We start from the raw sequence: 27,395 nt of genomic DNA, 5'->3' as shown, positions 1-27,395 counted from the left end.
ATCGCGGTCGGCATGAAACTTTGACTTTGCCCCGGTCGAGGTGCAACCAGATGACCCGATTGGCGCTTTTTGTTTCTAGGCGCTAAAAAATAATAATTCTTTAAAAATTCATATCTCCGGTTCCCCTTATCCGATTTTAATTGTTTTGGTGTCATTTTAAAGATAAAAATATAATCTATTTTTATAAATTGGTTTCGGATTTTTAAACTGTTTCCTGTGTTTTATTTAATTACTGTTTTGTGATATTTGAATGCTTTACACTCTGGGGGTCATTACAACCCTGGCGGTCGGTGACCGCCAGGGTTAAAGTGGCGTTCGTACCGCCAACAGGCTGGCGGTGCGAAATCCCATATTTTGACCGCGGCGGTACCGCCGGGGCCGGCGGTATTCCACCATTTTAGCCCTGGCGATGATAATCCGCCAGGGCAGCGCTGCAAGCAGTGCTGCCCTGGGTATTATGACTCCCCTACCGCCAGCCTGTTTCTGGCGGTTTGCACTTTACTAAAAGTGGCATTTTCAGAACTGTCACTTAAAATCCAACTTTACAATTAAAGATGGATTCCATTCCAATTCTTTAGGCACCAAACTCAACATTCCCACCTTCTCCCAATTGAAAGATAGATCTTATTAAATGTAATAATAAAACCCAATGTTATCCTATAGGAGAGGCAGCCCTTGCAATGGTGAAAAATGAATTTAAGAATTTTTCATTATGAGGACACGTAAAACTTAAAATTACATGTGCAACCTTTTAAATGCACTGCACCCTGTCCGTTGGGATCTTTAGGCATATCCTAGTTAGGGCCTACCCTAGGGCTGACATATGTATTAAAAAGGAAGGTTTAGGCGTGGAAAAAGGTTTATTTTGCCAGGTCAAAACAGCAGTTTAAAACTGCACAAGAAGGCTTCAATGGCAGACCTGGAACATGTTTAAAAGGGCTACCAAGTGTGTGGCACTATCAGTCGTGCAGTCCCTCTTTTAGTATTTAATTTACAGACACTGAGTACACTTAGTAACACTTTACTAGGTACTTACAAGTAAATTAAATGTGCCAATTGTGAGTAAAATAATTTTACCATGTTTTAGGGAGTGAGCACACACACTTTAGCACTGGTTAGCAGTGGTAAAGTGCACAGTATTAAGGCCTATAAAAATGGGATCAGCAAAAATGGAGGAGTAAAACAAATTGTTTGAGGGAAGACCATCCGAAGGCTGAAAGGCCTAACAGTAATCAATAGGAGGTTTCAATGGGAGTTTTTGGTCAAATGAAGCAAAATCATTTTGTCAAAGATCAGCCAGAGGATGCCTTTTTCTAACTAAGTGTATTTTGTACCAAATAGATAGATCCTCAGAGACTGCTCAAATCTACTTGGGCCTGCTCTAAACTCTGCTTGCATTCCACTCAATATGTTTTCTCTTTCAGTCCAATCTTGTGGCTGGGTTGGCAGAAAGGTCCTGTAACTTTTACCAGCCCCTTCTAATAATGATGCCAGTCTGAAGTTTACAGGATCTGAACAATTGCCTTCCTATATATGTGGACTACGATTGCCATTCTCCATGGAGGCGGAACATTTCTGCTTTTATAAACTCTGTATAAGACTAGGGCCCACGCATGCATCCATGCGTGATAGATGACCCCTGGTACTCTTTCTGTGCCAGGGGCCTTATTTGCAATAGTCCTTGGTAACTCCAGTAGTGGCCAAGTACCCGCTGAAGCTCTTGCTGTGCTCTGGTGAGCCCATGTAGCCTTGACAGAGGCTGGTGATTGTTGCCGGGCCCCTCCTGCAATGCGAAGGAGCCAGAGGCACTGAGAGGAGGGAGTAGTTGGATCCTCTGTATATGGCAAGGAGATGTAGATCTACTCAAAGCTTTTTGGGGGAAACTAGACGACAATGTCTGGAACATAAATAAAACTACTTCCAAATTTTCCAGAACTAAATGGATTTTCTGGATCTCACAATCTACATTCATAATAACAAACTGCCAACCAAACTCTACTGAAACTGCAGTAAATGTTATCCTACATGAAGACAGTTGTCAGCCTAAGAACAATATACACAATATTCCTAAGGGTGAACTGTTATAAATTAAACATAATTGCAGTGAGGAAGCGGTCTATCTGAAAAGGGGACTGAAACGCTAACTTAATTTGAACCCTGAGGATATTGTCCTGTACCCCTTAAGAAAACCATGAACGAGACTGTGATTGAATGAGATTGCAAATACTAATCATATAGAGACTCTCCAACTTAAAATCTCTGCACCGAAAGGCGATGTGGAGTCCTTAGGTTTCCTACTGACTATCATAACGACCATCACAACAGAAGGATAATTCTTAGACAACATTGGCACCTATCATGTAACAATCCATGCCTCACAAATTGTATCAAGTACTTCCCCGAAATGGGATTCTGCAGAGCAGGCAACCTGAAACAAATGTTGTACAAATCAGAATTTGTCGACAAGAGATCTGTCAAAACTACCTTCTTGGATAGATCTGCAGGCTTCCTTATCTGTCAGAATGGCAACATCTGTAAATGTGGTTTACACAAACACAAGACCTTACATTGAACATCGGCCAGCACATCAAAGTCTCAAACAAGATAGATTGCAGCAGTAAATTTGATGTATAAATATCATTTTATGTCCTTGCAATCAACCTTACATTGGCAGCACCATCAGACCGCTCCATACTAGAATTCATGAACATTATCACAAAATCAACAAATTCTCAACAGGATATCCATTGACTGAACATTTCCGTAATACACATCCTCCTTTACAGGATTTTACCTCTGCAGGAATTGAAACCATTAACAAAATCCCACATGGAGGGAATCATGAACTGAGACTTTGCAGAAGGGAGAGTGAGCTTGTCTTGAGACATCATACTGTGAAGAATGGCCTTAATAAAGATGCTAAAATGCTCTGTTGGGTACATGTTGGCTATAGTTGACATCAATGAGTTTTCCTTTGTATGATCTTTTAAATTGTGCATCTGCCATGCCCTTTTATCGATCAAACAAAGACTAAGGGGGTCATTTTGACCTCGGCGGTCTTCAAAAAAGACCGCCGAGGGACCGCCGTGCGGAAGACCGCCAGTGCCAGTGCGGTTTGCCACTCGGTCTATTATGACCGTTGGCAGCCCTCCGTCCCTTTACGGACGGAGAGCCGCCAACAGCCATGCTGGCGGGAGGCGGGGAAAGTGGAGGTTGCTCCACCTCCACCGCCACGCCAACAGAACACCACCCAGCAAATCACGTCCGGTGTTCTGTTGGCGGTGTGGTGTCGGTGGAGCTGCCCCCATGGCTCCCGTCCCCTCCCGGAGGATCGACGGACCAGGTAAGTCGATCGTCCGTTAGGGGAGGGCGGTGGGGGGTTGTTGTGTGTTGTGTGCGTGCATGGGGGTGTGCGTCTGAGTATGTAGAGGGGGGGTGTGAGTGCGTGTATGCATGTGGGGGTGATGCGTGTTTGGGAATGAGTGTGTGTATGTCTGTAGGTATGTCTGTATTGGTCAGGTCATGATAATGCCCAAGTAATCAAATATGGCAGCATCCTTTTTTCTAAGATTAAACTTGGTTGTGCTTGTTAGGCACTGCCTTCCCTCTCATCATCACTATTACTTTGGCCAGCTCATGATGTCTCCCATGAATCTCAATTACTACTACCTTGGTCAGTTTGTGATATTGCCTCCATCACGTATCATGTCCATAGTATCAGAATTAACACTGCTGATCTTTGCGTGAGGTGGCTTTTGCTTCTATTACCATTACTGCCTTGGTCAGCTTGTGAAACTGCTCTTGTATACCAATATGGCAGCATCTTTTTCCAAGATTAAACCTGGGTGCACTTGTTATACACCGCCCTCCTTTTCATCATCACTATTGCCTTTGCTAGCTCATATCTTCCACAAATGTCAACCATTACTACTTTGGCCAATTCATGATACCGCCTGTAAGACATATCAGAAGATGCTATATGGTAGCATCCTCTTGCTGTAGTTAAAACTTGGATGCACTTTCTATCCACCTTGCATCTTTTCATCATCACTGCTGTCTTGGCCAGTTTCGATTGCGTCCTGCGAATTTCAACATGGCTGCATCTATTTGCCATGATGAAACTCTGTTGCGCTCTGTACTCACATCTTTCCCACTGGATGTTTTCTTGGCTATTTTAGTGAGACCTTCCATGTTGTGGGTTATGGATGATTGCCAGAATCACCTCACTCCTCTGTCCCCATGTACCACTTATGACTATGCTGACCTGTATGGAGACGTTTTTGTATTTCTGATCCTGCTTTTAATATTTCTGGCCACTCTTTAGTTGATTTTATTATTGTTTTGCTTCTGGCTGCCTTTTTAGATTTTTGGGACTTTTTGCTGACTGCATCAAATGTGCTCCCCTGGTGTGACAGCCTTTGTTTAACTGCTTAGCGGTTATGATATTGGTGTTAAGGTAGTTCTTACCCATGCATCCAGAATGTTTATTAATCACTTCCTGTCATTGTTACACTCATATCTCACATTGATTATATCTGCTTTTCATTAGAAACCAGCAAACCTTTTGTAGATTTATTTGCATTTTCCCGGCTTTTTACTTTACGGTAAGACCCGAAGACTACTTTGACCTGCATGCTATTTGTCTTATTCTCTTTCTATCGGTTTTTGATCTTGGGGCCCCAAGGTTTACTTTTCTTTTGTCTATGAACCTGGAGCCCCTATTTTACCAAGATTTGTTTCGTTTTGCTTGACACTCTGGCTACTTTTGGGTTATTGTCTTCACATGATTGCGGCTGCACAACACGTACATTTACCACATGTGGCAGTTATTTTTACTATCTTTTCTGGCCACAATGGAAATAATGAGAGCATATTATTTACCTTGATTGCTCCACTGCCTGATAGCAATTTTTTCTTTTATACAATAACTTTCCTTTGACCATGGCACCAAATCTACAATGAATCCCACAAAAGAATCCGGTTGTATTCTTGGACTTGTATGAATTGTCCACTTTACTTTCACATATATATGATCAATTTCATGTTCATTTATGATTATTCTGGTACATTTTATTTAAATAAAGACCTCAATGTTAAGTTATCTATGACATGTTCATTCATGGCCATTCTGATTATATTCCTAATGATTTGCACAAAATTCCTCTTGTGTACTATACTGATTGTAGCTTTCTTCCTTTGCAATGCCACTTTACCAGATTTGGGGACTCCACTGATACCTACGCAATTATAATGGATTTATTTGTCAATTGGTTTTCTTATTGCATCTCTTATTTTTAACTTGGGTTGGGTTTGTCTATGATTGGGCCACAACTTTCTTTATCTCTTTTTTCTCTTTGTTTCACTTTTTCTCTTTATTCTGTTGTCTCTTTTAAATGATAATACAAAATGTGGTTGTTTTATATTGGTTTCTGCTTGCCATATATTTTTGTTTTTCCTATTCTTATGATGTTCGAATTGTCAGCCTTGAGAAAGCCCCAGGCCAGTGAGCCAAGAAAGGACAAAACACATGTCAGCTGTTCTTTGCACACTGCAGTTTTCCTTTTGGAGTCTTACTGATATACAAGAAAAATAGAGAGACATTCTATACTAACTAAGGACTTTTGATTTATGGTTATATTGGAAATACAAAAAAAAACAAATTATTTTGCCACTCAGCTATGTCCTTCATTTTCCTATAGTAATTGAACCCTGTGCCTGGCTGGCTCTGTGAAGTCAGACAAGCTGGATGTCATCTTGCCAGCCATCGGTTCCACCTCTGATCTACTGGAGAGCAAACTAGAGACCCTAATAATAGATGTTGGCCTACTCTGTGATGACCACAAAAAGATGGATGAATACATGTTCAAGTTGTAAGCAACTGTAGCTGACCTCGCCCCGGTGGTGACCAAAGTCAAATGATGCCTCACTGACATGATGGGCATGGTCCAGGTACAGAGGGCCAAAGTGGAATATCAGGAGGGTGAGCTAGGCGGAACAACATCAGCAAGCTGTGTTTACCTGAAAAGATTGAATCGCCCTCCTTAATATTGTTTCTTGAAGACTACCTGTAGGGCTATGACCCCAGAGGGCTTCTCCAGGTTATATGCCCTTAAGAGAGATCACAGAGTACCATCTCACCCTCAAAAAGCCTGGCACGCCACCTTTACCAGTAGTTGTCAGGGTGCTGTATTGTAGGGATCACAATTAAATTTTGTAGCAGGTGCAGGCTGTGGGCCCTACACCATAGAAATTGCATATGTTTCCATATTTCTGGGTTTCACTGTTCTGGTTCAGAGACAGAGAGCATCCTACTTGAGTTTGAAAGAGAGAATGTGTGACCTTGGTATACAGTACTCATTGCCATTCCCTGCAAGGTCGCATTTACAGGTAGGCAGGATGGCTGAATTTTTCACTCACTCCAGACTAGGGGTGGGACTCAGTAGACAGATATCACAGGGGTGGATGGCCAGTGGGCCCCTCCCTGCAGGCGACCAAAACACAAAAGAATGTGATACAGAAGGAGTACGGGACACCATCCAACCCTGCGGCAGGTGCACGATGGAAAAGAACAGGAAGTGGCAGTGGCTGCCACAGTGATACTGTGGGCTGGACTTCAGACTCGAATGAGGCTTCAGACCTTGAATCCGAGGGCACAGAACACTGAGGCAATAATGGTGGTGTATCTGTGGTGATTTGGGGCATAGCTGATGGGATAATATGCCCTTATCAGTTTGACCTGCCTATTTATTAGCACTGATTTAAATAGCTGCTTGCCGGGGTAGCACTGCATCCTTTCCTTGTGTTTGCAAGGGTCCTCAAGGTGGCCAGGAAAGAGATGGATCAGATATGTGCTCCCATTGAGCACACTGGACTACCCCCTCTCACCAGCACTTTCTGGAGTGGGTCGGATGTGACCAGTTCTGGTGGTGCATTATTATGATGTTTTGCCACAATTTGGGCAGTGTTGGCAGTGTTCAGTTGGTATCGAGTCCTGCAAGGGGTTTTATGTTGGTCATTGTACACAGGTTTAAACAGTTTTCTGGTTTTCCTTCTGGGTTTGTTGTTTCACAGGGGTGATGTGGTGCAGGTAGAGTTGTGCGGGAGATGAGGGTCACAGCTTTGCCAGATTTACTACAAAAGGCTGCCTGAAATTACTGACTTGGAACGTGAGGGGCCTCCACTCCCCCGGAAGGAGGTACAACATACAGTTCTATATTGAGAGTTGGGTGTATATATTGCGATGCTACAAGAAACACATTAATAAAATTCCAAGGGTGATGCTCTCCAGAAAGAATGGTGGGGTTCATCTACCATATGCTGTATACTGCTTTTGCATGGGGTGTTTCCAAATGGATGGCATCCTGTTCAAGGCCAAAGTGGTACACATAGATCTGAAAGTAGGGTATGTTAAGGTAGGAGGCAGTATTGAGGGCAAAGATATTGCAATGATAAAGCTGTATGCTCCTAATAAGGACCAGCTGACATTCCTGGAAGGCTTGGCCCCTCACATGGCTGATATCATTTACTACCCTAGAGTGTTTAGGGAAAAATTCAACTGTGGTATGGACATGGAGCTGGATAGGTCACATCCATCCCACCCCTGAACTCCCACTTGTGAGATTTTTTAGGTGTTCACCTCTTGATTGGCACAGTGGGGACTGATTGATACATGGAGAATGCTCAACCCCTCTCTGAGCAATACTCCTATTTCTCTGGTGCCCATTGTTGAAAATAGCCTTTCTGCAAGGTCACTTCCAAACTTTTTGCCTTCCTCCTTCTCTTTTTTAGACCTCAATTTTGATGGCTTTAGGACTCTGAGCACTTTACCACTGCTAATCAGTGCTAAAGTGCATATGCTCTCTCCTTAAAACATGGTGACATTGGCTCATGCCCAATTGGCTTATTCAATTTACTTATAAGTCCCTAGTCAAGTGCACTACATGTGCCCAGGGCCTGTAAATCAAATTCTACTAGTGGGCCTGCAACACTGGCTGTGCCACCCACATAAGTAGCCCTCTAACCATGTCTCAGGCCTGTCACTGCAGTGCCTGTGTGTGCAGTTTCACTGCCACTTCGACCTGGCATTTAAAAGTACTTGCCAAGCCTTAAACTCTCCTTTTTTTTTACATATAAGTCACCCCTAAGGTAGGCCCTAGGTAGCCCAAAGGGCAGGTTTTTATGTAGGTAAAAGGCAGGACATGAACATGTGTGTTCTATATGTCCTGGTAGTGTAAAACTCCTAAATGTGTTTTACACTGCTGTGAGGCCTGCTCCTTTCATATGATATCATTAGGGCTACCTTCATATACTGTTTGAGTGGTAGATCCTGATCTGAAAGGAGTAGCCAGGTCATATTTAGTATGGCCAGAATGGTGATACAAAATCCTGATTAATGGTGAAGTTGGACTTTATATTACTATTTTAGAAATGCTACTTTCAGAAAGTGAGCATTTCTCTACACTTAAATCCTTCTGTGCCTTCCAATCCATGTCTGGATAGGTTTAGTTGACAGCTTCCTTGTGCATTTACTCAGACAACCCCAAACACAGGAGGCTCAGTCACACTTGCACACATCTGTATATTGATAGGGTGGAGGGCCTGGCACTTACATGTCAAAGGACAGTAGCCTGCCCTCACACAAATGACTGCCACACACCCTACTGGGACCCTGGCAGACAGGATGGAACTGAAAGGGGACCTTGTGCACTTCTAAGCCACTCTTTGAAATCTCCACCACTTCAAAAGGCACATTTGGGTATCTAAACAGGGTCTCTGACCCTACCAACTTAGACACTTCTGAGGTAGACACTACTTCACAGACACTTCCTGGAGAAGAACCTGAACCGGAACCTGCAACCTGCCAAGAAGAACTGCCTGGCTGCCCAAAGGACTCACCTGACTGCTTTTCTGAGAGGGGCTGCTGCCTTGCTGTTGCCCTGCTGCCTTGCTGCTCTCTGGCTGTGCTGAAGAAGTGCTCTCCAAGGGCTTCGATAGAGCTTGCCTCCTGTTCCCTGAAGTCTCAGGACCAAAAAGACTTCATTCCTGTAAGAAGAACTCCCTGTGCGGCGAAAATCGACACACAGCCTGCAAGAAATGACACACAGCCTGCATTGCGGTGAGAAAATCACTGCATGCCGAACCGGAACGATGCAGCCCAACTTCGCAACAAGAAGATCGATGCAGCACCAGTGGAGCGACGGCCGACTGGATTGCTGCAAAGCCGAGCCGGAACAACGCAACCCGACTTCCTGAGAGGAATCGACGCAGCGTCTGCCATGTGGTAGAAATTTCCACGCAACGCCCACCGGATCGATGCAGTTCCTGTGACTTCGTCCTGCAAGCACCGGATTCCAACGAATCATCCCCGGGGTGTCCGAAAACCCCGCAACCTGAAGAGGATCCCAGTCTACATGCCGGAAATTGACACAAAGCCTGCCCTGTGTGAAAACTCTACGACGCATCACCTGTGTGCGCTGGAAAAATCGACGCACACCTCCCCGTTTTCCATGCATCTCCATCGCTCTGATCCCTCGCAGAGAATTTGAACACAAACCAGGTACTTTCTGCTTGCAAGAGACACATTACTTTTTAAGAAACTAAAGACACTTTATATCATTTTTACAGTGATATTTCAACATATTCTTATTGCATCTTAATCGTTTTGACCTGCATCTTATCAGGTAAATATTATATATTTTTCTAAACACTGTGTGGTGGATTTTTGTGGTGTTCTACTGTGTTATTGCATGATTTATTGCACAAATACTTTACACATGGCCTTCTGGGTTAAGCCTGACTGCTCAGTGCCAAGCTACCACAGGGTGGGCACAGGATAATTTGGATTGTGTGTGACTTACCCTGACTGGAGTGAGGGTCCTTGCTTGGACAGGGGTTGACCTGACTGCCAACCAAAGACCCCATTTCTAACACCCATGAATTGCATGTCCACTTAGGTACGTTACTGTGTTGCTCCCTGATGCACACCAGGGTCACTGGGGGTGAATATCAGGCTGAGACATAACCCTCTGCTGCTTTCACTAACGTGGTACAGCTCCCATGCGGCTATACCCACTTGGATGCTTAATGTGGATGCTCTGCAGGACGTAGTATTAGATTGGATTTTATCAATAATCACTGCATTTAGGACATGGACATGGCCTCAACCACATTGATTGAATGTGAAGCATTCAAGGACGTAGTCAGGGGGAATTGCATTGTGGCCGCTGTTGGGGTCAGAGAGCAGCTACATAGGACATCTGTACATTGGAAACACAACTAAATGCACTCTGCACGACCATGGGACCAGTGACCAGCTCCAAGAGAATATCTCTTCAAGCTTATTGAGTGCCTCAAGGGCTAAAATTATAAACAACACTTGGCCAGGGTGCATGATAAAGGGAAAAAAGCTGGGAGGCAGTTAGCATGGCTTACCAATTCCAACATGTCTCCTGCTCCCATTCTAGCTATCAAAGGCCACTACATTGGTTTCTTCCTATAAGCCCTTGTCAATGCTTAATGTTGACTATGAGACATTGAACAAGATCCTAGTGAATCAGCTCCTACCCAGGATAAATGGTCTGATGCACATAGACCAAACTAGGCTCATCTCTAATTGGAGCAGGGAGGTGTATCCTGGTGCTGCATCAGAAGGCTCTGGTGCTCGCTGTTAGCATTGAGAAAGCCTTTGACTCCCTTCACTGAGAGCATCTGTATGTGGTAATGGGGGAATATCAGCTTGTGCCAAGTATTTATTAAATGGACTACTGCTTTATACGGCCAAATTAATCCGGATTAGAATCGGGAGTCAGATATTTAATGTTTGCGTCATTGAGAGGGGTATGCAGCAATGGGGCCCTCCCTCCCCTGTACTGTTTACCATCGCTGTGGAGCCATTGGCTTGTACTCTACAGTAAGGCAGTGTTATCAGGGTATCTGGTTGAAGTGGATACATTGTATGTCTCACAATGTGCCAATGACATGCTCCTGTATATGCGGGGTGATGAGAGAGACGTACAGGGAACTGTGTCCGCACTAGAAATTTTTGGGAGGGTATCGAGTTTAAAACTGAACTGGACCAAATCATGTAGATACGCAGTGCTAGCGCCCACTGTTGCTGATGGATGCTTGGCACTTGGAGATATATTACAGTGGGAACCTTACACCTTCAAATACCTGTGGGTTTTGATGTATCATGCTGAAGAGCAATTCTGGAGGGGAATATACAAAAGGCGATGAATTCCCTCAGGCAGTCCATTGGGAGAGGGGGAGGGGAACGACTGCGATTTGTATGTAGTGGGTAATAATGCCAAGGTTTTGGAATTGAGGGTCACCCATGACATCTCAGATGGGCGCTACCTGCTTCATTGGGCTGTTGAGGCTAATATTTGCACACCGTTGCATACTGGAACTCTTCAGCCCCCTCAGCATAAATGTCTGGAGAGCCTATATTCCATAGACGGCAGGAATAGAGCAATAACAATATTGTACAGGTCTTTAAATTCCCAATCCAAAATAGGTCTGGAAGAGCTACAGAACAAACAAATTACTTGGCGGGGTCTTGACTCCTGGCTGGGTGATGATCAGTGGTTGAGGGTCCTAAAATATCCCAAAATCAGTAGTTCAAGCTTATACAGTATTATTATCTGCATGTTGTGTACATAACCCCCGAGGGGATAGACTGTATGAAACCAGAAGCCCAGTCTGAGTGTGTTATGTGTCGCACAGCTGGGGCTGATTTTGTCTACATGGTATGGAGTTGTTTGAGGTTGAGTCAGTAATGGGGAATGGGGATGTTACGTCTTGGGATTGTTTGGAGTGTGTGCCTCTGTTCCTGATTGGTGCCATGTCTTACGCTACACACCAGGGAATGTAGGTGTTTGGGGGAGAATGCCCGAAATGGTGTTGCACCTCAATGAACAAATGAAGATTGCAAACAAGATTACAACCCTGTGCCGTAATCCCCTAGCCGCACGTTAAAGTATTACTTTATGCTGTGTAATTAAAGCACTTTCTCTTAACCCAAAAGATTAGGACTGGGCTGGATGTTATTACGTCTGTTGGTTGACTGTTGAGTTTTGAGCTCTTGCACCTCAAATCACCTCCCTGAGAAGACTTTGACTATGTGCTGATGTTACCCTGAGAGTCAAGTGTAGAAAAGATGAATTTGGCCTAGTTTGTACTGCCATTGTAGGACAGATTCCAAGCCATCGTTGGCAAACAATTTGAACCACTATGGTTAGGACCCAGCATTCTGTCTGCCCTTTCTTTCCTTCCCCAAAGAGGGACTGAGATATGTTCTGCTAGCATGCTTATGTATGGCACAACAATTTAGTCATTTTTAGTGCGCTGCCTCATAGCCCTTTGAGAAGAATTTTGCATAAGGTCTTTGGGGCCACAAACTATCCAATGACAGGAGCAGGGATCTTCAAGCCAGGAGGTAGTGGGTAGACTTTGAACAGCCTGTGGTCACTTTCTGTCCTGCATTTGACATTAGTTTCAGGCACTGCATGCTAAGCATCCCTGTTAATTGGAGCATAGTAATTTAGGCTATTTCTCATGGTTGTGCTGTACCTATATTTGGTAGGGGCATCTGACTTGGTTTGCCTGTTTAGTGTGCAGATATCTCTGGCAACTATAAGGGTAAAGAGTTGTCCCTCATTTTTTTACTGCTTTCTCCATTTTATGTATAGTCACACATCTTCACCAAAAGTTTTTTTTCTACCGTTCCTTGATCAGGTTTAGTGTTAAAATCAAACAAAGATGACACACTTAGGACAAATCATCTGGGTTTCTCCAATGTTGGCTGTAGTTAGTTCTTGCTTAGTTGTAACTAGATGTTCATCTTTACTATTTCCTGGGGGATAATACTTGTGGAAAATATCTGTTATCATAGCCTCACTGTGCAAGGTAGTGCGTTGCAAGTCCTGTTCAAGGTCCCTGTTACAGTTTATAGACAGACTTACATATGTCAGTCAGACACATAGACAGACAAGGAAACGGAGACCCAACTCACTCAGCTTCCCTTCAGCCTACTTTTTAGCCTTTGTAGTTGGGACACAGTTTATGTGTTGATCATGGTCTACGTCTCTTGGAAAGAACATTGATCAGACTAATGAAAAAGACCCAGTCATTGTCCTCTCATTTTTCTTTTAATCCTACAATGTTGGCACTTAGGGGCAGATTTATGGAAAATGGCGCTGCACCTAGTGCAGCACCACTTTCCCTGTGCCCCTTAGCACCCCCCTACCGCCACCATGTGTGCACTGTATTTAAAATACGGTGCACCATGGCGCAGTGTAGGGGGCAATAGCGTCATTTCTCATGATGCTATTGATGTACTCTTCAGGAGTAGTGCCATAATATTGGTGCTACTCCTGCAGAGTACCTAGGGCCGATTTTAAAGAATGGAAGCCCCCTTTTAATGTCTGCCCTTAAGCAGGCGTTAAAAGTGCTGTAAAAAATGGCAAAAGGAAATCTCAGAGATTTCCTTAACACCATTTTTCCAGCTCCCCTAATGAGGGAATGCCCCCTTTGCATACATTATGCATGGCGCAGGCATAATGTAGCGCAAAGGGTTACAGAGTGGTGCAATGAATGCATTGCGCCACTCTGTAAATACAGTGCAGGGATTTTGGCCTCATTGGGTCACATTAATGTAAAAAATAATGACGTTAATGTGGTGCTGGCTGGCGCTAGGACATTATAAATATGCCCCTTAGTTTGTTGAATGACATAATTAGGTCTTGCCTACGGTCAGTAGTTTGATTCAAAGATTGTCCCTGGCTGGGTCAAACATTTTGCAGTGGGTCTTGGGGGAGCTTATTGGAGGTGCTATCTAGGGCACCAGCTACCCATATCTATTTTTTAAGTTTGGGGATTTTTGTTACTCTGATTTCATCATGTGTTCTTACCTCATTATTGCATCTGCAGATGTAATGTCATTTGACTTTTCGTGTAACTTGTTTTTTGGAGACCAGATAGAAGATATTCTCTGTTGTGTCTTCAAAAATCATAAGCACGCCTAGATTTTTAGAACCCAACCTAAACTACTTGACTCTCACTGTCATCCTTCTCAAAAACTTAACCCTAGTTGTTTTCTGGCACCAGCAGTTGGAGGTCAATGTTAACTTTTGTTATTCCAAAGGCAGGCCTCAAGTCACTCTTCTACCTCCTTTTCTGATAACAATATGCCTTTTTAAATATGTTGCCTCTTTGCCCAAACTCCAAGTCAGAGGACATTGCTCTAACTTTGATCACATCTGGGAAGAGTCTAGCACAGATCCATGGTTCCACAAAGATATTCACAAGAGATTACGAAAATTCATGTGTAATTTACATGGCTTGTCTCATAGGTTCCGTCGAACAACAAACTCTAATCAGGGAGTTGCAGAATTAGCTCTGAAAAACTAATTCTGGCTGCTTTATCAGTGCTTTATCAGTGGGATGCCAGGGAATCTACTCTCTGACCTTTGTAGGGAAGTGGGCCATAAGGGGAATTTCAGCCAATCAAATTGTAAACGTCAAAATTTTATATGCTGAAAATTCTGTTCAAATAGACACCTTACAGTGCATCATTCCCTTGCTTTCTGCAGATGAACAGATTATAAATTCTTAGTATGCTCATCTGCATATCCCACTCATTCCTCACTCATCACAAGGTCCTTTCTAGAAAGTTTTCATTGGCATTTTCAGGGTCAACTCTTTGGACTAGAGTATGCACCAAGAGTATACACCAAGCTGTTGGCTCCTCTACCTTCTCTTTTCCCCATAGGAATTCTGGTGAGTCCCTCCCAAGATGAATGGCTGATCTCCTTTCATTCAAATTCATGGAGACACAGCCAGGGGCTGTCTTCTACTAGTCACGCACAAACTGACTCTCACGAATTCATGAAAAAATTGAAGTGTGCTGCCACGTCCCTCCTAAAAGCTGTTTTTCATCCTGCTTTCAAATCACAAGTTGTAACAAGGCTTCTTTTACATACTTCCAATACCAATACCCACTTCAACTTGCGGAGATATTCAATGATGACATCTTCCCCTAAATAAATAAAAAAAGATTCTCCAATTTGTCTCCTTCCTCCAGTGGTTCTGTATCACAGCCACACACAGGCTAGAATGGGGAACAACTTTAGAAACCCAATCAGTTCAGGATTGGTGGCTTACAGGGGCAACTGGAGCCAGCTAATGGCATACTACTGCTCTCTGCTTTGGCTGGCTCCACTTCTGCAGAGATAGGGGTTCTCTTTTGGACAGACAATAGAGTCAAACAGACTATCTCATGGATAGTCAGGATGGGTCTCTGAGTTTAGCCTCTTTTGCCTTTCAAATACGATGCTGGGCAGAACACCATCTAAATTTGCTGTTTCACCATGGTATATTCAAGGGATAGACATTATGGTAGCAGACCAACTAAATAACATTATTTCTCCTTATCACGACTTTTGTCTAACTTACCACATCTTCTTAAAGATAACAATAGATTTGGGTCCCCTCCGATGGATTAATTTGCCACCTCTAAGTAAGCTCTTTTTCTGTGTTTTCTTTTCCCACTGCAGGAGCTTGGGAGGTGGATACTCTGATGTCTGCATGTCTTCTTCTTATCTGCCCTTTTCCACCATTCCATCTGATTCACAAATTGTTAGTCTGCCTCTGAAGGAAAAAGGCATCATATATTCTAGTGGCTTGCTGTCCCAGACTCATGGCTAAGCTCCTCCAGAGTGGATTTTTCCTCAAACCATTTGTCATATTCTCTCCGGCCAGTGGATGTGTCTATCAGCTGGCTGTTGAGAGGAGTGGTTTCAAGATCCTAAGCCTTTAATTCGCTGAGGCAGCCTAAATATAAAATTCTTATATGCAGTCAGCTCAATGATCATACGATTATCACTAGGCATTGTTTTACTCATGGTATATAAGCATAGCCTTAGACCATTCTAATTGAACCAAAGTGATGTGTCCAGTTTTTACAGGATAGATTTAATCAGGTTTTATCAGCCTTTTATCTTCGTGTCTAATGGTCAGCAATGAAGGTAATAAGGTTTTCCTGGGTGGGGTCTTGCTGAGAAGGAAACTCTAAGTAGTAGATTACAGAGGGTTTTTCTATTCAGTTACCTCCTGTTAGACTCACTATTGCTTCATTTGATTTACCCCTAGTTCATACAGCTCTTCAGTTCCCTCCCTTTCGACCCCTTGTAGAAATTGACCTTACAGTTTTAACATTATTTGTTCCTGGCCCCTAGATTTGGAGAACTGGGGTCTTTATCTACTAGATCTGCATATTTACAAATATACTGTGACAGATTTGTTTTACATCTAGAACCAGGTTTTTGTCCCAAAGTTATTTCTTCCTCTCTCTATTACTTTATTTTCATTTTGTCATCTACACCCGCAGAGCAGGCTTGGTATCTCTTAGGTGTTGTCTGAGCTGCTTATCTTGTCAGAGCACTTGATTACAGACAAGGTGATTACATACAGTTGTACATTTTGGGGTCTTATGATATGCATAAAAGGCTTCTTCCTCAACCTAACACAGTTGGATCGACAGTGCTATATACCTTTTAATGATCTTGTTTCCAGGTTCTGATTCAGGAATATCCACTTAAGTAATGGCTGCACCAAGGCCTTTCATGCCTCTATTCAGGACATTTGTAACGCTGTAAATAATAGACTTAAGTTCTAATGTTCTGAAGTCCACTTTCTCCCCTGTTGCATAGAATTTCTCACTTAAGCTTGAAACTTATTACATTATTAAATAGTTATTTCCATTTTAGGAATCAATTTGCTATTTCTGCTTAGGAGAAAACCCATATAGTAAGAACTGGAAGGAGAGAAGGGTTGAGAATGTAATGCACCAATTACATTCTGGTAATCCACATTACCCCAATTTTTTTTTCTTCTCAATACTTGCAATCCTCTCTCCCATTCTTGAGACCTGTATTCTCTGAACTTACTGGTAACAGGAAGTGTTTCTGATCCTACTCCCTTTATGGCCCCAGGTAGGAGGCAGAGCCAAGGAGGTGGGAAAGGCATGTGAAAAGGAGTAAGGCGGTCTTTTTCTTTAAGGGTTAAGTAACCTGGTACCTGAGGGGTCAGGTGAGACCATCATATACAGTAAGTGCTAGGAAAAAGAAGAATGATTGGAGAAAGATTACTGGTAAGTAATCAAAGCATTCAGAGCGAGAGAAAACATTCAGGACTATTTCCCATCATATGCCACATCTGTAAAGTAAACCAAATAGCATATTTACGGGAAGGAGGTGGGCTTGGATTTTATTGACATTGTCATTAAGTGTATATCAGGCCCTACACTACACATATCCCCTTCCTTGATTGACATTTTTTTTGTTCCTCCATGGGCACCTCCACAAGAGATTCATATGAAGGGGACATCTGTGCAGGGAAAATATAACTCTTCATTAGAGATTAACTTTGTTTTAAAAAAAAAAACGTGCTGGTGGTTTGCGCACTATTTGCAGAATCCTGCCACAATTAGAACCATTAGCTGGACCACTAGGAGCAGTACTCTGTTCTAGCAGCATTTACCCAAAGTCGTACTCTTATGACTAAGCGGGTAATTTTGAGTTTGGCGGGCGGCACTGCCATCCGCCAAACTCATTCCCCCCACTTCACTGCCCGCCCTATAATGATTTTCCTGTTGGGCCGGTGAGCGGAAACAGTGTTTCTGCCCGCCGGCCCAGCGGGAAACAGGGCCTTTACATTCACACCAGCTCCAATGTGGTGGTGCGTCACGCTTTCACTGCCCAAGTGCATGGGCAGTGCAGGGGCCCCTAGGGGGGCCTGAGTCACCCATTCCACCAGTCTTTCCCTAGTGGTGTAAACCACCAAGAAAATGCTGGCAGAATGGGTCTCATAATCCCCAGGGCAGTGCTGCTCTGTCGGAATTGATACGCCAAGACCACCAGGCTGTCCGGTGGTGACAGCCTGGCGGTGGCAGTGTTCCACCATGGCATCTCTGCCAGACTCATAATATGGCGGGTTAACCGCCCACCATCTGTGAGTCTGGCGGTCCATTGACCGCCAGACTCATAATGAGGGCCTAAATGTAACACACCATTCCCGTTTTCAGAAAAGCAGGCCCTTTTGTGAATCCTTTAGCCTCTTGTGGTCCGAACTGTTCACAAGTTTCCACAGTCATATCCAAGTATTTAACTAATGGAAAAACCTTTAGTGAATATGAGTATACCAGAAACCAACTTATAGTTAAATATAAGTAGGGCAGGGAAAAAGACACACGATCCTGCCCAGGATACAGGAAATGACTGTGCTATGACACAATCCAGTGCGGGAGGAATCATGAAAAGATGCATTTATTGCCTGCAATTGCTCTGAAGCAGATGTAGCAGTGGTCAGTTGGCACAGATTAGAGGTTACAAGGCCAATGAAAACCAGTGCGGTTGTGGATGTAGAGCTTTGGTAATACATTGATCCCATCATGCTGTGAGTCAGTGTGCATTTAATCAGCCTGAACCTATAAAAACGCAATTTCTAGGAGAAAGGGCTATAGGAGCACTGTCAGAACTAATCCCTCTTCCTTGCAGCTGTAAGATTGGCAAAAATAAAGGGATCTCAAGGCACTTGTGGATCATAGGGTTATCCTGGATTTGCCATCCTATTTGGTAGGAAGAAAGGAACCATTTGAGGGTGGATCGGTAAAAGTGTAATGGGAGGTAGAGGTTGAACAGTAGTGAAGTAAAATAGGAGTAATGAGGAGGCATTTTTGAGTGTGAACTTGAGGCTGAGTGCCCACAGACTTGTTGCCTCATATGTCTTCAGATCTAGCATTTCTGACCCGAAAACCTGAAGGAAAAATTTGGTTTGCATTAAAACAGCCCCAAAGCAGAAGCACCAAAAGTTAAATGCTGTGTACGGCTGGCTAACATATTTGGGGATATTGTGGAGTCAGGAAATGAAAAAACGACACAACTCTGTTTGGCAAATAATATGAGCATTTATGAATAATGGCCGGGAGGGCAGCACAGCTCAGTGACTGATACCGCACTCAACTTTGTCATCACAAACAACTTCTTTTTTAGTTTCAAAATACCTGAAATGCGTCTTCTAGACTTGTCATGCATATTGATTTAAGCGCTTGCTTGATACATTGTTGTCTCTACTTACATTAACACAAAGCTATATTTCTCCTTGGGAAAGCATCTAATTACGCATTGACAGAAAAGCGAAGGTTACACATCTGTCATGGACACATTTGCTAATAACCACAGTGCCTTTTGATCTCACTTTCTGAAGCGTATCAGTATGTCCTTCCTCAGCTAACTCCACGCTTGGAAACATTTCTGTCTATCCTCCCTTGCACAGCTGCTGGCCTTCAAGCATCAAAGCTGATTGAGTTCCCTTTCCAAAACCACCATGGTGTACACTTTCCCTTGTGAACGTGGATCAGAATGTGCGCCCTCACTGTGAGTGTGTTATAAAGTTATGGCTCAAGCTTTCGTGTTGTGGCCTTCTAATTCCAGCTGCATTATGAATACATGTTTCTTCTCGTCCCTGTCCTTGCACCCCAGCATCCTCTTTATCCTTGGCTCTCTATTTGGACATCATGAACATTCTAGGCCTGTATTCTTCTCTGATCATGTATGATTCTGCACATTTTCCTCCTAATTCATGCATTAGCAAAAGCGGCCCTTCTCCTTTTTCCATATTTTTCAGTAACAGGGACTCCCTGATCAAACGCTTAATATTCAGTCTGAGCGGCAGGAGGCCCACCAATAGCCATCCCACATCTTAGACTTGGGTGATCAAAAGTGGTTGAACAGAGTGCTTTTGTCCTATCTGGAATCCAGCTCTGGTGTTCATTTGAATATTGGTCCACCGTGCCGAATGAGGAAAGAACTAGCCACACCCCAGACTTAAGGGCCACTCCCCCTCACCTTTCGGCCACCATAAAGTGTGTCCATCAGGCTGAGCACAGGTCAGCTTGCTAGACACTTTTTATTTTCAGGTCAGGCAGCCCAGAGCTAGATATGTGCTAAATGCACAGACTCCTGGCTGTTTGAGCTGAACTTTGTTGGGTTGTGTGAGTGGGTGTTTATGAGCGCATTTCTGCCCCAAGCGCCCCCTCCCTGCTAAATGTACAGGCCACCACTGGAAAGGACACATTCATGTACCACAGAACTGGGAGGGATCTACAAACTGTCACAATGAATCTAGACCAAAAACTCTTATCTGAATTTCATCTGCAGAGAATGACATTCCAACTGATTCACAACAGCTCTGCACCTGGAACAATTGGGTAGAAAGTTAGCGCCTGGTTCTCATCTATGACATTGTTTCCTCAAAGCTCCGATTTCTCTGTGCTAACCAATCACCATCCTTTAATAGATGGGGGTCTCATTTCTTCCACACCTGTGGGAAACGACAAGTGGCTTGGCAATCTAGGTCTGGGTCAGTGTGCCATTTGCTTATGCGCTGACCTAGATTTTTACAAGACTGACAGCCTCATGGACAAAGACACAAGACTTAATGACATTCCCAATCAGTGCAAAAGGACAGGTTTCTCTCCCACCTAAGTACCTCCCTTAAGCAGCAAGATTATGGGTTTAAGCACATGGTGAACATTGACAGCAGTTGTACACGAGACCATGGTTGCCATTACACTGTGCCTGCACTGACACTGGAAGTAGGCTGAATGCAAATTCATGGTCACTCAGTATCTCCTCTCATTTGTGCAAGTTCCGTTTACCTGGGATTACTAAACTATTTGACAAACCATCAATTGCTACAGAGTGTGCTCCCACTGCCTGCTGGTCGAGGTCTGAAAATATAAGTCTGGGATTTTTCATTTTTGTGATTGGTTGCATTACATGCAGCTTAGCCTGTCAGGCAAAATCTAATCTAAACTTCCTGTAGTCTGAACAAAGTGTGTTTGTATAACAATGCATTTGGTCGGTGACTGCATGATGAGTAGGGTTTTGTTGTTCAAGGTCTCATTTAAACTGACCTTACATTAGCCTAAATATTTGACAAGCCAACTCCAGATGGTCCAGAATGCAGTTGCCTACCTGCTGATAAGAGTCGGTAAGTGCAGGCCTGTGATCTTTTATCTCAAGGCTCTGCGCAGTTCAGAATTCATCTAATGTATGTTTAAAGACATGTGCATACAATAAGCAAATATCCTCATAATCAGCCATCATTCAAGATAATTTCCATTGTACTCTGTACCATTTTACAATTGTTAATTTACTCAAGGAGTAAATTTGGCAAAGGTGGGTGCTTTGTGACCTGTTCACTTGAGATTGCTGGTAGTACATCAGCTCAGTATGGAAAAGTGAGAGGAATCTTCGGAGAAAGGGGAGCTGCAGAATCACCCCTCTGCTTACCGCGTTGACTTGGCGGAAATGGGAGCAGATGTGTGTTTGGAAACTACAATCATCCCATGTTCCTGACCTTCATGGAAGTTGAAAAAGGGGTTCATAGGCCAGAGGTCCAAATGAGGATTAATGAACTGAGGTCCCACCCTCTCATAACTAGAACAATAGAACTGGCTTCGCTCCAGCAGGTAGGAGCTCACCTCCATCTGGAGGAAAGCATTTCTTATGGAAGCTTGGATAAAGCTGTAGCTTTTTCTATAAACATGTTTTATCATTTTCTTGATGCTTTGATTTCCCTCGAATGCCATCAACAACTCATGTTATGTTCGGATATTATACACACACACAAGCCGTTTTATTCACAAATGTATCCTTATGACGTTAAAAGATTATTTTGAAAGCCAGAAAACTACAATAAAGAAGCAAAAGTACATGAAGGAAAATAAAGTTCCTTTGACTTATTCATGAACCTTTTATGTTTTTCCTTTTTGCAGAAATATTCCAACTGATGGACAGTGAACCGCATTTTGCAACCATAGCAACAACTAAGCCAAATGTAAACAAAATGGAACTATTTTCAAAAATATCACAGACTCACCCAATGACTCATTCTTTCAAGGCCTTTTAGTTTTAAGTAATGGATACTATTCCTCCCATGTTGATGTTCAAGTTAACATATTGTACTGCCAAGACAAGATGTTCCTTTTTAGATGGTTTATAAAATAGAGTAATGTGCTACCGGACTGCATCTTCATTGGTGAATTACATTTCATGCTTTGTGAAAAGCCAAGCACATGACAGAGACTGAATATTGTATTTGTATTGCCTGCGCCATAAGGCACTATTTGTGTTCAATTTATGTTTGCCTTCTAGTAGACGAGAACTCTTAATTGTATATGTTATAAAAATGTATGTAATAAAGTTGCCGTAAACTATTGATGTCCATTTTCAGAGGGCACTTTAGAATATTCCAAATACTTCCTAGACGTTTTTTTGAGAAATTCATATTTTTCAACATTTGGACAGTAAAATGTTTTATGTTGAAAATAGCTTGATTGTGGCACAAATGAGCTGTTGATCTGCCTTTTAGAACACATCGACTAATGGTCACATTGAATCTAAATTGACCACGAACGGTATTGACGTTAGATTTATCGGTTCTGAAGCTCACATAATCGCAAATATGTAACGACAAAAAACACAAAAGTGCATCACTAAAACCAACGACAGAGTGACATAAAACAGACAAACTACTAAAAGATATGATAATACTGCAAAATAATCGCATTAACATTATTCTAAAATCGAAGACCCATGGATCACGTTCAACAAACAGAGAAGGACAGCAGAAATGGCACTTGGGTGTTATACACTGCAGACAAGATTCACATTTCTAATACGGGTATTTCTGATAATTCAGTTCTGTGATGGCCTTTGGTGACAGATAATTAGGGATGTAAATAAAAAAGGGTGCAAGCTGATCCAAACGTTGGTTGAACGCTGGATGGACCTGGTCGTTCTAGGTGTTTGGTTGCAATTAAGTTTTTATTCACTTTACAAAAATGTGTTCACCTAGCATGAATTGATTTTGCTTTCAAATCACCTCTTCCAACTAGGCAATCATACAAAGTTATCTATGTAGTGTTTTCTGACAAGCCACGTCCAATATACTCTAGGCAACACTTGTGATTTAAATTCTGCAAAGCAGACTGCATTATCTAACCTCAAATTATGAATATTTAGATTACAGAGACACCAAGACAGGCCAGAAGCAATAACAGCAGGGGATGCATAGCTATGAGACATATTGAAATGGCAAAGTAGAGGTGCATTAAGTCAAGGGTTTAAAAAGCCCACGGTTTGTTTGTGAAATTAAGTTTGATTGCATTGAGCTAGAGAGCTTGTCATTCCCCCAGAGGTCAATGCTGTACAACACACAGTGCAGAAGATTCAGGGCATATTTACAGAGAGTGGTGCTGAACCCAGTGCAGAGCAGAGCCACTTTTCTTGCACCCCTTAACACCCCCCTACTCCACCATGTGTGTGTCGTATCTAAGATATAGCGCACCATGGCGCAGGGGAGGGGGCAATAGTGTCAAAAATGTTTACGTTAATGATGTACTGTTCAGGGTTAGCGCTAAAATGTTGATGCTAACCCTGAACAGTACATAGGGGCCCATTGTAGACAATGGTGTGCTCCCTTTTAACGCCTGCTCTGAGATTTCTATGTGCCATTTTGTCGCCCCCCACTCACGGGGGAATGCCCCCTTTGCATACATTATGCATGGTGCATGCATAATGTAGCGCAAAGGGATACAAAGTGGTGCAATGCGCCACTTTGTAAATATGACGTGGTGTTTTTGGCCATCAAACACAACATTAGCATTAAAGAATGACGCTAACGTGTAGGTAGATGGTGCTAGGCCCTATTAAATCTGGGCATCAGTATAGTACACTGTTATAGTTGCCTTGACATATACTACACCAAATTAGTGTTTGAAAATGGCAAGACCAGAAAACATGGCTAAGCGGCGGACAAGAAGCATGTGAGAGTGTGGAGCTCAGCTGTAAATCCCACTTTATAGTGATATTATACTCATGCATTGAACTCCTTGTTGCACCTGGTAGCTAAGCACTGTTTCTCATATGTAGGGCAACAGATGCTCATCTGGCTGTCTACTGTCTCTACTATGCAACCTTGTGGATAGAATCTAAGCTCCTTTGTAGCACTAGGAGATGTACCACCCCTTGCCTCAATGTGAGCTGGCCTCTATTGACTAGAGCCACTCAATCTAACCACAATCTACATGGCCACATTGGAGAAGCACCCAATGATCAAGCCAACAAGTGCCCTTGGAGAATCTCCATGCTTATGTCACCACCATGTACCAAAGAAGCTAGCAGACGTACTGCTCCACTGATGGAGTGTGTTGGTGTTGGCTCCACAGTGGATGCTGAAGATGAACATCTTGGAGCACTAAGATGGAAGCACAAAACTAGGAGATGGGCACCTTCCTTCATGAACTGTGACATTCTACCTGAGACTGTGAATCTGACTCATGCCCCTACTATGCTTTGCCCAATGGAGACACAGTAAGATCCTTAAGAGAATCAGACCACCAAGTGACTCACTTCCAAATAGCTGATACTACTGTGATGCATCCACCTTGAATGCCATGGGCCACCCTGGGATCCCCTGCGCAGAGATGCTCACCACAGTTATTGTGACATTATAACAATGTCTGGTAACAAACCCATTGAAAATGCAGCACAACAAAAAAATATTTTAAAGCACTGGTGAATTAGGTAGAGAGAGAAACTCACATGTTCTAATCATAGATGGTGGTTGTATCAATAGGCAACATTGCGTCTGGCTGGTCTAGTGACCGGGCTCCCAATTGCACACAGTAACTGTGTGCTCATTTCTTAGAGCACCTGTGAGCCAAACAAATGATAGTGTGAAGCATTCTGCACCTCAGTTGTGGTTGGTGGCACTGCCCCTAGCCCAACAGATCGTTCCCCACAATCATACGTTTTACAGGATCCACCTGTATACCTTATTGCTGCAAAATTAGAGGCCTAGTGTTTCTGTCAACCATGCTGTGCAAGACTAATGCACTTTAAGGCATCCTTTTCAAATCACTGTCTGCCTTTCCCTGCTTTCTGTATTGGTTGCTTCCATTCTCAACAGCATGAGCAAGTATTTAAAAACAAGCAGTTGCAATGCAATAGGTACTGCATTTAGTTGAGTTAGAGCTATTGGCATTGTAAATCCATAACTGAACCTTTCTTGCCACATAAATTGGTCAACCCTGCCGCTTACTTTGGTCTTCTCTGCCACATAGTTTCAGTGGCCCTGGATATAACTAAAGCCCTAAAGTAGGTCCATACACAACAACTTAGTTTATGTGGATTTGTTTGTGAAACCTCCTAAATGCACCAACAAAAAGAGACTTCCACACCGTTCCAAGTATGCAACAAGATCATAATTAATCTGCTCTGTTTCATGAATCAGCCTAGAAAAAGCGCTATGTCAAGGCAGGAGCATTTTGTAATATGTCGGCCTACAATTCCTACTTAAAACCAAAGGGGAAGAGAAGCTGCCAGAAATCATACACATTCCGCAGTGAGCCCATTTGTTAGCTTAGCAAAAGTTCTATGCATAACCAAGGCGAGGAAAGGAAACCTGAACAGCCGTTACTAATTAGTGTTCAAAAGCACATAAATATTGCATTATTTTCCCAAAAAGTATACGTTAAGAGAATGTATCGCCCAAAAGCCCCATTCACAACAGGGAAGAAAGAAAGCGCACACAGCTGCCTCTAATTTCCATACATACTGTGTGATTTGCAGCAGTCAGAAATAGTATATGTGTTATCAACTTTTACACCAAGCAGCCAAACAAAAGCGGTCAAATAAGGCAATATTAAAAATAACAATAACAAAATGCATCGGCCAAAAGCTTCCTGTCATTCAGATGTGAAAAAAAAAGGAAACCCAAACAGGCACTGCCAAATTTGGATTAAAAAGCAAAAGCAAAGAGGAGGTGCCTAAAACTCATCTTTGTATTTTAAAGTGAGGGGATTGCCACCTGTATGCGGCATGAGGGTGTTTAGGGTTTCAAACATGCAGAAAAGCAGGTTAAGCAAGCAGGATGTTGTCACATGTTTAAACGCTTGGCAAAAGAAAATAGCTGATAATGATGACATTAAACATTTTCCACTGTACACATCAACCAGGTATTGCAGTTCCTCCAGGAATGACGCACCCTACTCCCCCCAGGGAAAACAATGTGCTAATATGTGTGGCTGTGAATAAAACCAATTTGACCACTTAAGGACCACTCAGTCTTGCTTTATTTGTTTTTTGATTTATTGTTCATATTCTGAACTTTTTTTTCTCTCCATCCCAAGACTGCACTTTGGAGCAGAAAAATGTCAGAAAAAGACGACATTTGCAGCAAAAGTGTTTCGTTTTTGGATCCATTTCAGAGGGGGACAAATAAAGGAAAGGAGAGGAAAGGGAGGGTAAGAACCATTTGTTGAAGTCATGGTTCTCAGCAAGTGAGGCATTAATGTGAGGGATTGAAACTCTTTGGCAGGAGAGCTGAATGTGAAAGTGGCAGCACTAGCCACAGGCAGCGCGAAGATTGAGACTCTCTGTGGATCAAGGCTATGGATTAAAGCTACACGAGAGGCGCTCTTTATTAGGTAATTTGAGTATGAGAAAGGCAGGAAAGGAAATATGATCCCCCAGGGGCAGTGCAAAGAAACTTCCTTTGAAAACAAGTCAGTGGCACAGGAAGGACGGCAGCAATAACAGGAGGGAGGGGATGTGAGTGAGGAGGCAACAGATGGCCAGAGATGGCCAACAAAAAGCAGTGCCAGAAACTCCTTTTCATAAAAAGCAGCCGAACAGGAAGGACAGCAGCAATGACGGAAGAGAGGGGGTGCAAGCAAGGAGGCAACAGGTGACCATAGATGGATAAACAAAAAGGATCAATGAGTGAAGTCAGCTGGGAGGGAACAAAGCACCCAAAGGCTGGACAGATGTACACTATTCACCAACCAGAGCAAATGAATTTCAAAAGGCAGGGCAAACAACCAACCAAAAGTGCTGGGCTTGTTGAAAGCTCATAGATGGAACACAACATGTTTCAAAAAGATAGCACAAGCACTGTGTGGGCCAGACCTAAAAAGAGAGCCCTTAAATAGGCAATAGTGTGCATACTGAGAAAAGTATGTAGGCCTCATTCTGCAGTTACTAGCCTCCGCTGCTCACCGGCCCATGAAAATGTAAAACATGACAAATCTTGTGGCCTTCACAGCAGCATGCAAAAAAATGGCACTTAGTGAAATAGATAATATTTGGACCCAACAAATGAATCTGTACTGAAGAATAAGCCAGATGATCTGCAGTATAACAGAAGTGGAGGATAGCAGTGATGTGCAAGATGAGACCAAAACCACTAAACCTGTCAGCATCTGCTGTGTAACCGCACAGATCGACACAACCTGCAGGACTTCCGAAGAAGACAGAGATTGGTACTCT

General features: G+C 43.0%; 1 protein-coding gene across 2 annotated transcripts in view; it reads left to right on the top strand.

Moving 5' to 3' along the window:
• The window catches only part of TOM1L1 (target of myb1 like 1 membrane trafficking protein), a 501,668-nt gene extending 475,487 nt beyond the window's left edge, over positions 1-26,181 (top strand). For both annotated transcript variants that reach the window (XM_069200030.1, XM_069200031.1), the window contains one exon: positions 21,839-26,181. The gene's annotated coding sequence lies outside the window, so the exon portion shown is untranslated. The remainder of the gene's footprint in view (positions 1-21,838) is intronic.
• Positions 26,182-27,395: the final 1,214 nt, after the last annotated feature.

The sequence above is a fragment of the Pleurodeles waltl genome, chromosome 7 (genome assembly GCF_031143425.1).
Source record: "Pleurodeles waltl isolate 20211129_DDA chromosome 7, aPleWal1.hap1.20221129, whole genome shotgun sequence".
Taxonomy (NCBI): Eukaryota; Metazoa; Chordata; class Amphibia; order Caudata; family Salamandridae; genus Pleurodeles; species Pleurodeles waltl.
This window is presented reverse-complemented; position numbering and strand designations above follow the sequence as displayed.